Genomic DNA, 13,532 nt, shown 5'->3' with positions numbered 1-13,532 from the left:
CCTCCTGACCGGGGCTAGCGGGGACCTCGTGCCCTCGACACCTTCTAGAGACCAGCGGCCTGGCTGCCTCCTGACTGGGGCTAGCCGGGGAGGGACCTAGTGCCCACAACACCTTATAGAGACTAGGGACTTGTCTGCCTCCCAACTGGGGCTAGCCAGGGAGGGACCTAGTGCCCACAACACCTTATAGAGACTAGGGACTTGACTGCCTCCTGACCAGGGCTAGCCAGGGAGAGACCTAGTGCCCACAACTTCTTATAGAGACCAGCGGCCTGACTGCCTCCTGACCAGGGCTAGCCAGGGAGAGACCTAGTGCCCTCAACACCTCTTAGAGACCTGCGGCCTGACTGCCTCTTGACCAGGCGTAGCCAGGGACCTTGTGCCCTCGACACCTTATAGAGACCAGCGTCCTGACTGCCTCTTGACCGGAGCTAGCCGGATCTAGTGCCCACGACACTCACCTTATAGAGACCAGCGGCCTGACTGCCTCCTGACTAGGGCTAGCCGGGGAGGGACCGAGTGCCCACAACACCTTATAGAGAGCATTGGCCTGACTGCCTCCTGACCTGGGCTAGTCAGGGACCTAGTGACCACTACACCTTAGAGACCAGCGGCCTGATTGCCTCCTGACCAGGACTAGCTGGGGACCTAGTGCCCTCAACACCTTATAGAGACTAGCGGCCTGACTGCCTCCTGACCAGGACTAGCTGGGGACCTAGTGCCCGCGACACCTTATAGAGACCAGCGGCCTGACTGCCTCCTGACCAGGGCTAGTTGGGGACCTAGTGCCCACGACACCTTATAGAGACCTGCGGCCTGACTGCCTCTTGACCAGGGCTAGCCGGGGACCTAGTGCCCACGACACCTATAGAGACCAGCGGCCTGACTGCCTCCTGACCGGGGCTAGCCGGGGACCTAGTGCCCACGACACCTTATAGAGACCAGCGGCCTGACTGCCTCCTGACCAGAGCTAGCCGGGGACCTAGTGCCCATGGCACTCACCTTATAGAGACCAGCGGCCTGGCTGCCTCCTGACTGGGACTAGCCGGGGAGGGACCTAGTGCCCACAACACCTTATAGAGACTAGGGACTTGACTGTCTCCCAACCGGGGCTAGCCAGGGAGGGACCTAGTCCCCACAACACCTCATAGAGACTAGGGACTTGACTGCCTCCTGACCAGGGCTTGCCAGGGAGGGACCTAGTGCCCACGACTCCTTATAGAGACCAGCAGCCTGACTGCCTCCTGACCAGGGCTAGCCAGAGAGGGACCTAGTGCCCTCAACATCTCATAGAGACCTGCGGCCTGACTGCCTCCTGACCGGGGCTAGCCGGGGACCTAGTGCCCTCGTCACCTCATAGAGACCTGCTGCCTGACTGCATCCTGACCAGGGCTAGCCGGGGACCTAGTGCCCATGACACCTTATAGAGACCAGCGGGCTGACTGCCTACTGACCAGGGCTAGCTGGGGACCTAGTGCCCACGACACCTTATAGAGACCAACGGCCTGACTGCCTCCTGACCAGGGCTAGCCGGGGACCTAGTGCCCACGACACCTTATAGAGACCAACGGCCTGACTGCCTCCTGACCAGGGCTAGCCGGGGACCTAGTGCCCACGACTCCTTATAGAGACCAGCAGCCTGACTGCCTCCTGACCAGGGCTAGCCAGAGAGGGACCTAGTGCCCTCAACATCTCATAGAGACCTGCAGCCTGACTGCCTCCTGACCGGGGCTAGCCGGGGACCTAGTGCCCTCGTCACCTCATAGAGACCTGCTGCCTGACTGCATCCTGACCAGGGCTAGCCGGGGACCTAGTGCCCATGACACCTTATAGAGACCAGCGGGCTGACTGCCTACTGACCAGGGCTAGCTGGGGACCTAGTGCCCACGACACCTTATAGAGACCAACGGCCTGACTGCCTCCTGACCAGGGCTAGCCGGGGACCTAGTGCCCACGACACCTTATAGAGACCAACGGCCTGACTGCCTCCAGACCAGGGCTAGCCGGGGACCTAGTGCCCTCAACACCTCATGGAGACCTGCGGCCTGACTGCCTCCTGACCGGGGCTATCCGGGGGCCTAGTGCCCTCGACACCCTATCGAGACCAGCGACCTGACTGCCTCCTGACCGGGGCTAGCCGGGGACCTAGTGCCCTCATCACCTCATAGAGACCTGCGGCCGGACTGCCTCCTGACCAGGGCTAGCTGGGGACCTAGTGCCCATGACACCTTATAGAGACCAGCGGCCTGACTGCCTCCTGACCGGGGCTAGCTGGGGACCTAGTGCCCTCGACACCCTATAGAGACCAGCGGCCTGACTGCCTCCTGACCAGGGCTAGCCGGGGACCTAGTGCCCACGACACCCTATAGAGACCAGCGGCCTGACTGCCTCCTGACCGGGGCTAGCTGGGGGCCTAGTGCCCTCGACACCCTATAGAGACCAGCGGCCTGACTGCCTCCTGACCAGGGCTAGCCGGGCACCTAGTGCCCATGGCACCCACCTTATAGAGACCAGCGGCCTGACTGCCTCCTGACCAGGGTTAGCCGGGCACCTAGTGCCCATGGCACCCACCTTATAGAGACCTGCGGCCTGACTGCCTCCTGACCGGGGCTATCCGGGGGCCTAGTGCCCTCGACACCCTATAGAGACCAGCGACCTGACTGCCTCCTGACCGGGGCTAGCTGGGGACCTAGTGCCCTCGACACCCTATAGAGACCAGCGGCCTGACTGCCTCCTGACCGGGGCTAGCTGGGGGCCTAGTGCCCTCGACACCCTATAGAGACCAGCGGCCTGACTGCCTCCTGACCAGGGCTAGCCGGGCACCTAGTGCCCATGGCACCCACCTTATAGAGACCAGCGGCCTGACTGCCTCCTGACCAGGGTTAGCCGGGCACCTAGTGCCCATGGCACCCACCTTATAGAGACCTGCGGCCTGACTGCCTCCTGACCGGGGCTATCCGGGGGCCTAGTGCCCTCGACACCCTATAGAGACCAGCGACCTGACTGCCTCCTGACCGGGGCTAGCCGGGGACCTAGTGCCCTCATCACCTCATAGAGACCTGCGGCCGGACTGCCTCCTGACCAGGGCTAGCTGGGGACCTAGTGCCCATGACACCTTATAGAGACCAGCGGCCTGACTGCCTCCTGACCGGGGCTAGCTGGGGACCTAGTGCCCTCGACACCCTATAGAGACCAGCGGCCTGACTGCCTCCTGACCGGGGCTAGCTGGGGGCCTAGTGCCCTCGACACCCTATAGAGACCAGCGGCCTGACTGCCTCCTGACCAGGGCTAGCCGGGCACCTAGTGCCCATGGCACCCACCTTATAGAGACCAGCGGCCTGACTGCCTCCTGACCGGGGCTAGCTGGGGACCTAGTGCCCTCGACACCCTATAGAGACCAGCGGCCTGACTGCCTCCTGACCGGGGCTAGCTGGGGGCCTAGTGCCCTCGACACCCTATAGAGACCAGCGGCCTGACTGCCTCCTGACCAGGGCTAGCCGGGCACCTAGTGCCCATGGCACCCACCTTATAGAGACCAGCGGCCTGACTGCCTCCTGACTGGGGATAGCCGGGGGCCTAGTGCCCTCGACACCCTATAGAGACCAGCGGCCTGACTGCCTCCTGACCAGGGCTAGCCGGGCACCTAGTGCCCATGGCACCTACCTTATAGAGACCAGCGGCCTGACTGCCTCCTGACTGGGGTTAGCCGGGGACCTAGTGCCATGGCACTCACCTTACAGAGACCAGCGGCCTGACTGCCTCCTGACCAGGGCTAGCTGGGGACCTAGAGCCCACGACACCGTATTTATTTATTTATTTATTTATGCATTTTTATATAGCGCGGACTTGACCCGAAGGCGTCAGAGCGCTTCACAATAGGAACAGAGATGAAACATGATGGCAAACATTACACAAGAACAGATTACAAAAGCAGATGTTACGTTACATAAGGTAATAGTGACAATTGTGAGCAAACAAAATACATGAGGTAGTAAAAATTGTGAGCAACCAAAAATACATGAGGTAGTAAAAAGTGCACGAGGAAAAAGTGACAAGTGTGCAGTTACAAGAGAAAACAGAGTTTAATTTGAGGTATAATACTGCAATAAGTGCTAGACACCCAGGCACAAGAGCAAGCGTTGCGTAGGCAAAGGTGGCACTTGAGCAAGTATCAAAGGTAAAAACATGTGAGAGGTAGCAAACAGTGTGTTACAAGGGCAAAGTGGTGTGTGCATGTTGCAAAAGGGCACCAAACACAAGTACATGGAAAATACTGAAAAAAAGGCAAACACTCCAACCACAAGAACACACTGGGAAGGCACTTCCATGGTCGTGGAAAGTAGAATTTTTCAGTAGTGGGAGGTCTTCCTCCAAATAACAAGAGGACGTGAATTACTTTTGGAGGTGTCTCTGGAGGAGGAGAACTTTGAGGTCCCTTTTGAAGGCCTGGGAGGAGGCGGTGGTCCGGAGCTGAGGTGGAAGGGAGTTCCAGATTCTCACTGCGTTGCCTGAAAAGGATTGGGCCAGTGTTCTTTCCTTCTTGCGGCCTGACTCCGGGGCTGACTCGGGAGCTAGTGGCACCTTTGCCAACATTGGACTTGGAGTCTGGGGACCCTGGCTTCTTTCTAGTGCTCTGTCCAGAGCATGTCTGGGGCCCGACTTGGAGGGATGGCCCCCTCGCTCACCCTGTGCCCTTCGGGTGGGTGTTGAGAAGCTGACTGTCACTGTTGGCAGGCAGGTGCCTTGACGCTTGCCAGTGCAGGGGGGGGGGGTGGGGGGGGGGAGGGAGAACCTTCCAGAAAGCTTTTATTTGCTTAAGTAGGTTAACGTCTTTTATTCATGAAGCCCTTTCTGGCTAAATGATGCGTGATGCGCAGGCATAAGGCAAGAGCCCGCAATCACTTATTCATTCGCAGCCGTGCCTGCCTTGCGTTTCCAACGCTTAGTGGAAACCTCCTTGCTGTACAGAGCTTTGGACCTTTGAGTTAGGGCTCCGGAGGGCGCGGACAGTAGCGTGCCCTGGCATTGCCAAGTCGGCAGACTGATGTGTCCAGGGGCCTTCTCTGCAGAAAGTGGACAGAGTAGTGTGTATGTGCCTTTTCTGCAGTAAGTGGGCAGAGTGGATGTGCCCACGTGCCTTCTCTGCAGAAAGTGGACAGAGTGGATGTGCCCAAGGGCCTTCTTTATAGAAAGTGGGCTGAGTGTATGTGCTCAGTTCCCTTCTTCACAGAAAGTGGGCAAAGTGGATTGATTGACAAGGAGCCTTTCTCGGAGTTCACTAAAGGTGACTGTGAGGGATAGGGAAGAGACAAGGGGCTGCTGCCCGTGCCAGCTCTCTCGGGGGTGGGGTGGTCTCGGAGCGGTAAGAATGGTAGATGGCAGTCGGAAACCACTCCCTTCAGCGGTCTGTGAATTGTACCCCGTGGCGTGGTGCCCAGGCAAGGACTCGGGTCTCACTGGCGTCCCTTGGGTCAAAGGGAGGCCTTGTCTCCAGCTGTGGGTTCTCCGGGCCTCCCATGCCTCGGAGCAGCCCTGGCTGTTACAGATGTTTGTTTCTGACCATCTCAGAGGTCAGCACAGGCCTGCAAGGTGGGGTGGGGGGTGGCGAGCCCTCGCCCCCTCCCCTCCTCCAGCTGATGAGAGCCACACGCACAGCGCTCGGCCCTCTTTTGTGCGCGCTACAAGGAGGCAGATGGCCGGTGCTCGGCGCTATCTGCATCGGCCAGCTGCCCAGGATCAGCTGGGCGTCAGCGGTGGGGGTGGACTGGAGGCGTCCTCTGTTACTGGGCGAGAGATGCGTTGCCGGGAGACTCGAGGCAGAAGGAGCCAGTGCCAGTGGCATTATGCACGGTGCCTTCTGTCCCCCCCACCCCCTAAAATATACAGAATGCTGCAGCGGCAGCCTCCTCCACATAGGCCTTTTGTTGGAATATTGTCTGTTTTTGCACTCTTTCCTGTGGGAGGCTGACTTTTGTGTTTGTTTTCAATTCTAAAGTCTTTTGCGTTGGTTGTCCCGTGGTCGGGATGCCAAACTTTTCTGGACAACAGTCCAAATTTCTGAGAATTCTGCTCTGCAGGAAATGCCAAGCGGCTCTCAAGTTCAGCGGCAAATTCGTGTCACTCCAATGCTGCACCAGTGTCACGCCAATGTCACGCCAATGCCACACCAGTGCCACGAGGCCCTGGCAAGGTATACCTGCAGCAGGCCCAACACAACGAAGGCCCCCTCGTGGCAGGCATTATCCAATGCAACTGGACCTAAAGAAAGAGTAGCCAGGGAGTGTGGAGCTGCACTGTCTGCTAAGGTCACCGCCATTGATTAAGGAGACAATATTGGCCACCTCAATGGTCAGCTGCCGATTGACCATCCATTGATCATTTTTCATACAAAAGATATTTGAGAGGCAACACAGATTATCTGCATAAAATACATTCCACAAAATATGACATTTAGATCAATAGTCCAATACAAGGCTGAATCTAGGCCCAAACACACTTTAAGTGCCTATGGTGTCGGCCACACACCGCGTCAGCGGTTGGGTGGTCCGCACTGACCCGCTACTGAAAGCTGGATACCCTTGACTAAGTAGTTTCTACTATTTGACCCTCAAAACAATGTACAGAAAGAAGTATCCATCAAACAAAGACACAAATAATGAAATATTTTAGCCAATTCATATCCAAGAATATACAAAAATCTGTTTTCCCCAATTGCGAACCTCTTTGTAAGGGCAGCGGCAAAGAGGCCGCCTGGTGGGTGGGGAGAGGCCCTTATACCTTATCCCCGTCCACCCCCTACCGGTTGTGACGCCGCGCACGGACCGCTCAGGGGTGGGGTCCCTTCTTCTAGACTGTCTTGTGTGCCCTCATGGAGCACTAAGGCGGCCACCCTCCTACGAGGGTCCCCTTTGTGGACCACGGGCAGCCATCACTGTCGCTGTCCTCTTCGATCAGGTCCCCCGGTAGTAGGCACATAGGGCACAAGGCGTGATACAATGGGGTGCGGGCATCGGGAAAGCCAGGGCCTACACCTAGTACTTAAAGGTGGGAGCTGCCTCTATGCCGAGGCTTCCTGGACTATAGAAAGGTAGTAAATAAAGCATGCTGTCTCAGACCGCCCTGGCGCCTGTCTCTACTGTTGGCCAAGAGCCCACTCCTCCACAGAAAGCCTCCTCACCTCTCCTACTTCTGTCCTGAGGAACACCCCTGAACCCTGATCACTTGCAGGAAACCAGCAGCAGTTCAACCACAGCAAAACTGATCAACTTTCCCTTCAAAATGTTGGCTTGCACAATCTGCTTAATAATGGCACGTAATTCATCAAAAATCTCCACTACCCCCACCAAGTAATACATGTATGGGGGTACAGCTCCGAGAGGAGGTGGTGTGCGCTTTCCTGCACGTGGGACTGAGCTGTTACTCATTATACTGTTGTGAAACGGATATTCTGCTTTGTTGGAACCACGTCCTGGCAGTTGTAAAGCGTCGTTTCATTTTAGGAGTTTTTTTTCCTCAAAATTAATAGTTTAATCAAGTTACATATGTGCAATGCTTCTCGAAGTGATAACCAGGTTAGTAATCTGCACACAGCACAAACTACCAGCCGGAGTCGCTTTAATCATGTATAGCGGACAATTTGCAGTCTTAATTTTGGAGCCCACGGAAAGCGTACTCCTTCTGGATGAAGAGGTGTACCAAGAAGTGTAACAAAGCGCCTAGAAGTTCCAGTGAAGCAACATATTTGGTGCACTGATGCAAGCTTTCACTTACAGTCAGAGATGATCACAATCTCCCGGATAATAGAAATCCAGAAGTGAATTGTGGTTTTTTTCAGAGTTTTTTACTTTGTTCAGGGTATTAGTGAAACAACTAATTAATTGAGTGTGGCTTACCGAGTTTCAGATGTGTACTTTATGTTTAGGACATTGGGAAGGATTAGGATACATATTAGACACTTGGCTAATACACGTTTTCTGTCATTAGATAATGGAAGTGTAACCGAGCGAACTCGCCGATCTCTTTTCCGTAGCACAATCGTCCCATTTTGAACATGTATCTTGTGCAGAGTGCTGCTGTTCCACCAGGTATTGCTGAGTCCCCTCATAACCTTGCACTGTGGGCCTCACAGACCTTGTTGTCAGCACAAGTGCTGCTCAAAGATGCCTCTACTGGGACTAACACACTGGGGAACGCAGCTGCCACTGTGTCCTTCTGCGTGGAAACTGAAGGTCCACGCAGAAGCTGCACAAGATCACACGTAGAGGGGTCCATTAGTCCCCAGCAGTGGCCTGCACATGGAACTGTGTGAATTTGTATGGGGACTAACAAACCATGCATGATAGGCTAGTGATCGTCAGACCGTCTGTCGCTCAGGTGCTTGTAGCTGAGATGCCCATGAACCATAGAGATCAAGAAAGATGAACGTGAACCTCGCTACATCTAGAGGTCTGGTCTAAGAAGCATGCAGTGTCAAGGGATGCTATTGGGTCTTGAGTGTTGGCGTGTCATGAAGTGTTAAGAGCTGCTATTGGGCCCTTGCCTGAGATCCTGTGTTGGTGTGTTGTGAAGGGTCAAGAGATGCTATTGGGACCTTGGCTGGGATTGACTGTGGGTCGTGAAGTGTTGAGAGCTGCCATTGTGCCCTTGGCTTAGATCGAGTGATGGCGTGTCGTGAAGTGTTGAGAGGTGCTATTGGGCCCTTGGCTGAGATCGAATGTTGGCGTGTCGTGAAGTGTTAAGAGCTGCCATTGGGTCCTTGGTTGAGACTGAGGTTGGTGTTTCAAGAAGTGTCGAGAGATGCTATTGGTCCCTTGGACGTCTTTATACTTCTGCTGTTTGGTTATCTGTGTTGGACAAAGCTGCTGCGGTAGGGTTGTAACTTCCATTACCTCTGGTGTGCCTCCTCTTACATCTCTAACAGTAAGGTGCCCACCATGACGTTGCTGCTAGGGGGCTGTAGGGGTTCCTGGTCATGTGAGAGGAAGGCCACTGGGCCTGCACCCGAGGCAGTCCCTCAGCTTGAAAGCATTGGGGTACAGGAGGTGGGTAGGAAACAGTTGCATACGGCTGATGTGACTGACTCTGCCCCAGACGTGCCGGCCTCCAGAGGGCTTGCAGCTTCCTCATGGGTCTGTGCCGTCCGGCAGAGCTCCCTTGGCCCAGGGCCACCAGGGGCGGTCCTGCCTCCGGGGAGTCTCCATCCTCCCTTCCCTTCCCGGCTCTGGATCTCTCGAGCCCCGAGGCCTGCACCTCTCCCCGGCCCCAGGTCCGCCCGGGGAGCTGTGTTGTGGCGGCTCAGACAGACAGACAGACAGACGACGGCCTTCCATGTCTCTGCCTCCCTTCCGCCCTCGCCGCCCCCCCCCCCGGCCTGGCGCTTCTGGACGGCCCTCGCCGCGGCCTCTATTTATATCTCTGGCCGGACTCCAAGAGCTGGCCGAGGCCGCTGCTGGGCGCTGGTGCCCTGCGCCCTCAGGTGAAGCCGCATGCCACCTGCGGCCTGTGTGTGAGTGCCAACCAACATCCTGCCTGCGGGCATCCGTGTCTGATGCCATGCTTCTACCAATCAGCCTGCGATCTCGCTATCTTTTGCCAACGCGCCTGTAATTCAGACGGCTGGCCCCCAGCCACTCCCAGGGCAGCCACCTACCCTGCCGGCACGAGTCCTGCCTAGCTTGAAGTCTCAGGCCTGTCCTAGTGTGGGCATTGCGCCTGATGCCCAGGCCCTGTCCATTGCCATGGATGCTCATATCCTGCTTGATGCCAGGGCTCCTGCCATCCATACTGCAAGCATCCAGGGCTCCTGCCATCCATACTGCAAGCATCCTGTTCGATGCCAGGGCTCCTGCCATCCATACTGCGACCTTCTGCTGATGCTCCTTCCAGCCATACTGTAGGCATCCTGTTTGATGCCAAGTGTAGATACTGTATTCCTTTAAGCTGCTTCGATTTGAGAAGTCGAGATGTATTTGGTTCTCTCCACTGCCCCATGCCCCTCTCCATAGGCATTGGGCACCTTGAATACATGCCCTTCTATACATCAAAGAGGACGAGTGCCTCAGGGCCTCTCTAATGTGGGGGCAGTGGGCAGCTGTGGGTGACCTGGAGCCAGGGGTACTCTGGGGGCAATGGGTAGCTGCAGGGTGGCCTGGAGCCTGGCCGCCTCTGGGGGCAGCTGGGGGAGGCCTGGCCTCCTCTGTGACAGTGGGCAGCTGAGGGGTGGCCTGGCCTCCTCTGGGGGCAGTGGGCAGCTGCGGGGTGACCTGGAGCCTGGCCGCCTCTGGGCAGCTGCTGTGTGGCCTGGCCTCCTCTGGGGGCAGTGGGCAGTTGCGGGTTACCCTGGAAACAAGCTTACTCTGGGGGCAGTGGGCAGCTGCGGGTGGCCTGGAGCCAATCTTACTCTGGGGCAGGGGGCAGCTGCTGGGTACCTGGAGCCTGGCCTCCTCTGGGGACCTCGGTGGGAACTTCATTCAAGACCCAGGCCTCTGAAAACATGCAGAGAAACTATTAGTCTGGTCAAGTCAAGTCAAGTCAAGTCAAGAAAAGCTTTATTTCGACCTTACAGGCCATAAAAGCACAAAACTAGAAGGAAAACAATACATACATTATACTACATAATAAGGGAAAAAAGAAATAACAAAATACAATGTTTTCATTATATAAACTACAAACATGAATGTGTTATGTTATGTTAAAAGTTTTCTAGAGCGCACAGCTGCCACAGCAAAGGGGCATCCCGGCGCTATCAGATCTACAAGTACAACGGTCCTGAGAGGTTAAAGCACAGAAACAATCAGGCCTATATCCTATACTGAGGAGAAAAGGAAAGTTTTGATGGCTTTCCGGAAAGCGAGCAGGTCATCCATGCCCCGGATCTGTACCGGCAAAGAATTCCATAGCTTGGCGGCCAGAGGACAAAACGAGCACCCTCCTGCGCGGCAGCGTTTGAACCGCGGTACAGTCGCCATGTGCTGTCCCAGCGAACGCAGCTGTCAGTGAGGAACGTACGGGCTCAAAAGATCGCGCAGAGGCGCCGGGCTGCCAGATTTTAAAATCTTAAGGGGTAGGCAGAGAGCTTTAAACTGGATCCGCTTGTCGATCGGAAGCCAATGCAGCCCTTGAATTGTAGTCCCAACCGAACAGTAGCGGGGGAGGCCTATCCGAGTTCTGGCTGCAGAGTTTTGAACTCGTTGTAAACGCCTTATCTCTGCTTTATTAGCCCCTAAAAGCAGAGCGCTAGTGTTGGACCTGGGCCTCTTGGCAGGGTCATCCCTAAACTTTTTGCCTTCCTCCTATACTCTCTCTGACCTATTTTGTTTGGTTTAATGACTCTGGGCACTTTACCACTGCTGACCAGTGCTAAAGTGCATATGCTCTCCCTACTGTAAATTGTACATGTGATTGATGTCCATGATTGGTTCATTGGATTTACTGTTAGTCCCTAGTAAAGTGCACTACGAGTGCCGGGGCTTGTAGATGCCAATACTGCTAGTGGGCCTGCAGCGCTGGTTGCGCCACCCACCAAAGCAGCCGTAAAGATGTGTCTGGGGACTGCGACCGCAGAACCCGCGTGCGGTCTCGTACTGTCACGCTAGCTGGGCAAGTGCACCCACTTGCCAGCCCCTGAACCTTCCCTTGACTACATATTAGTCACCCCTATGGTAGGCCTACGGGCAGGGTGCGTTGTAGGTGTAAGGTAGGACAGGCCCTGATGTGTGTGGCATGTCCTAGTAGTGACTTACAACCAAAATCGTATTTCACTATTGAAGGCTACCTGCTTCCATTAGGCCAGACTGGGCTGCTGGAATTATTACACCCTATAATCCCAGCAGGCTCAAGGAGCATGGTAGCGAGTCGTGTTTAGTATGCCTGAACTCAGGATGATAAAATATTTCTTGTAGTCAAGTTTATTTTAGTATCCTGTGTTTGCAAAAGCTACTTTTAGAAAGTTAGCATTTGCTTGCCTAACCATTTCAGCCCGCCTCTGCTGGTATGTGTATCTGACTGTCTGGGATGTGTGAGTGACAGGGCTGGGGGATGACAGGTGGTGAATGCACAGATTACACCTTAGTGGGAGGTAGGAGTGGCTCTTGACTCTGGATCTTACTGTGCTCTGCCACCACAATGCTGGCTCCACCCTCCTGGGGAGCGACTGATGACTCGGCCGACACCTGGCCCAGGAAGGGCGAAGCCCCATCAACAAGGTACTCTGGCTGCCCCTGTCCGCACAATGCTGGCTCCACCTCCTGTGGGGCGTCTGATGCGCCTGCCCCTCACACTGAAAGCAGAAGCCGGAGTACACCCACCAGGGTACTCAAGGACTGAAAGTGGCTATGCAAAGGCCCCCCTGGCCTGCGAGAACAAAAGAAATACCGTATAAAAGAAGGAGCCGTGCTCCTTGAAAGTTAGATCCGGTTTGGGCTACAGAAGGAACTCTGCCCGACGAGAAGGCCCGTGAAGGACAAGGAAGAGTGCTGTCTCTTGCCTGTGTCTGGTGCCTTGCTGCCGAAGGAGAGGAAAAAGGAAAGACTGCGAGAAGACTTTTGCTTGACAAGACTTTGTGCCAAACTCTGCTGAAACGATCTCCAAGGGCTTGCTGCTGAACTTGCCTCCTGGCCAGCGCCCCAGGACCAGTGGGCGCTACACCCTGAAGAAAGCGACTGTGTGTGCTGCTATCGCTGCAGTACTGACAGAGGAGTCTGGGAGCGCTGGGCATCACTGCCACGCTCCCCGTAATCCAAGGCATCGACATCCTCCCGAACACCGTGACTGGCGCCCCAAAGCAACAGCGAGACCAAAGTGAGGTCCAGCCGCCGCTGGCCTGAACACCGTGAACGCCTCTGCACCGGGAAACCTAAAGCAAAGTAAAGGAGGACCCGTCCGGTCCAAGCTCCCGAAATGACTGTGCCTCGAGCCGTCGATCCACCTGCGAAGACGGACAACCGCCTGTGAGAACCCCCCCTCTGGTCGGTATCCTGCCCGACAGCCCAGCTGTGAGCGCATAGCTACAACCGGCCCTTGGCTGGGTACGTCCTGCACTTGGGGACCGTACTGCCACCGGCCTCCACCACACCAGTCGTCGCCTCCAGGGTTGGAGAGAACGCCGAAGGAAGGACCCTGCCACAGAACACCGCTACCCCGGATGACCCGTGAATTGCTCGGCTGAGAGCCGCAACGAACAGCGACCCCGGGAAGGCAACGCGACGTGGGACAGCTCCCCTGGAAGCCGCCTGCTCCACAAGAACTTTGTTGAACTGGGCAGAAGGCCCTAAAAAACGCTTATTGCTGGAAAGAACTGTGGCAACTTGAACTAAGTAACTGGGAACCGCTATTTGAAAGTCTGATAACTGTATTCACAAGCCTGCTTGAAATTTATATAAAGATATATATTTTTACAGAATACAGTTTGGTCTCATTGTGTGGTGGGTTGGTTGTGAGGGTGTAATATTGCAAATGTTTAACCCTATGTGCCCCAAAGATTAGCCTACGACTGCTTAAGCCACACTACCTAGAGGGTAAGCAGAGGTTGTCTG

The 13,532-nt window shown here is 55.7% G+C and overlaps 1 protein-coding gene across 4 annotated transcripts in view; it reads left to right on the top strand.

Moving 5' to 3' along the window:
- Positions 1-13,532, top strand: part of ULK1 (unc-51 like autophagy activating kinase 1) — a 210,060-nt gene that overhangs the window by 65,447 nt on the left and 131,081 nt on the right. The gene's annotated exons all lie outside the window — the stretch shown is intronic.

Source organism: Lissotriton vulgaris, chromosome 11 (genome assembly GCF_964263255.1).
Source record: "Lissotriton vulgaris chromosome 11, aLisVul1.2, whole genome shotgun sequence".
Lineage (NCBI taxonomy): Eukaryota > Metazoa > Chordata > Amphibia > Caudata > Salamandridae > Lissotriton > Lissotriton vulgaris.
This window is presented reverse-complemented; position numbering and strand designations above follow the sequence as displayed.